Genomic DNA, 1,909 nt, shown 5'->3' on the forward strand with positions numbered 1-1,909 from the left:
GACTCGTCTCTGTATAATGCTGCAGAATGAGGAAAGTGGGTGGAGAAGAATAATTCTTCATACTGTGTTTCAGAGCATTCTGCTGATTATGTTGAAGAGATGGCTTTTAGTACAGCAAATTTGCTTTTGAGCTGTGTTCATTGCTGCCGAGCCTAAACATTGCTATTTTGTAAATAGCCTTATTAGCATGGGGGGAAAGCATAGGGAACTTCTGAAGGTTTATTTGTCTTGGGCGGGTGTAATAATCTAAGATGCTATTTGGAGGTCAAATATAATGTCGTATTTTTTAAATAAAAGAATCAGAGCAATTAAAATTATATGATGAAGCTAGTGGTGGCCAGTTTGTGATTGAGGCTGGCTATTTACAGTATTTCATTCCCCCCCCCCTATTCATTCCTTTTATTTGTTATGTGGCTTTCCCACAAAAAATCATGCTCAAAGTGGCTTACAACAAAGAAAATAGGAACACATTTCAAACAAACAGTGTAAAAACAATTTCATGGTAACATAGCAAAATAGCTATTTCAATACCATAAATATAACAAGATTACTTAAACAACATGCAGGTTCCAATAGCAAAAATAACAAGGGAGCTTCAAAGTTTCACCTTGGTCCTAGAAACATCCCTTCCATGATGTTGCTGTCCTGCAGCCACTTGCAAGGCTTAGGGCAACACCTCTCCCATGATGCTAAAGTTTATACACCACTTTAAAAACAAAACAAAAAACCCTCAAAGAGGTTATGCCCTATGGTTTGGAAGGTGGGAGGAAATGAGACATTCAGAAGCCTACTTAATGCACTGTCCCAAACCTTTGATTTCTTTTCCATTAATACTGGACATTATTAGGATTCTAACAAACTGCTTCATACAACGCATTTAAGTATCCGCCCTCCTTCCCAATTTGCTGTAGAGCTTAAAATTGCATGAAGAGCAGAATAATTGTGTGTTTTATTGCGACATTGCGTTTCTATACACAGACAAATGTGGGGCAAAGTGAGCAAGGGGCCCAGAGCATTGAGTTTCTGATGGTATTTTTGGCCAGCGTTACTCTGCTGTTTCAATGCAATGAAAAGCATGATGAACACAAATACATTCATTATCCAGAACAGTTAGCCTCTCATAAGAAAACAACTTGTTAAACTCATCACTCATGTTAGTCTCCATTGTTTCGGAGTAACTGAATTTAGGAAGCATTAGCTTAGGAGCCCTTCCGTTTTAAGACGCTGTTGTTTTCCTGTCCAGATGGCTTAGCTCCCTATTACACAGTGGCCTATCCCACTTACAGAAAGCAAGTGACCTGAATCCAGGATGCCCTCACTATTTCTTTTCAGCAGGAAAGGAGTGGAGCATCTGTCAAGTTCTTGGCTCATCTCCCCACCCCCTGCTTTTAATCCAAAGAGTGTCAATGCTCACCTCTGCTGGATGTGGCAAATATGCCACTCATCTTCCTCTCAGATTCCACAGGGTTTAAATTAGGAATCATTCCATATCAAAAGTTGTCTTTTACTGGACATATGGAACCAGTGCTAATTGCATGCACGTTGGCAGTTATGCAAATTTTAAAGTGTTTTCTCCTATTTGCTTGTCTAGTCTTTTGTATTTTTTGATTTCCTATTCCAAACCTTAATAAAGTCTTTGATTTGGAACTTGAATGTGTACTTTTGTCAATCCCAAAGATCTACTCCTTTACATATCTTAACTACTACACATATAGAGCATGGGAAGGTAAAAGACTGAATTTGGCTTGCTGTGACAGGGGAGCCAACTAGTGCTTATGTCTCCCTGGCAAATTCAGCTCAAGCATTTTGGGACGTTTCTCAACCAAGAGTAGAGAGCACTGAAAAGTGGTGGCCATTTAAAAGGAATTGCGGTTGAGGGATGGGGCTGTGTGTGCCAGAAAAGGTCTTG

This window comes from Podarcis bocagei (genome assembly GCF_964188305.1).
Source record: "Podarcis bocagei genome assembly, chromosome: 4".
In the NCBI taxonomy this organism is placed as follows: Eukaryota; Metazoa; Chordata; class Lepidosauria; order Squamata; family Lacertidae; genus Podarcis; species Podarcis bocagei.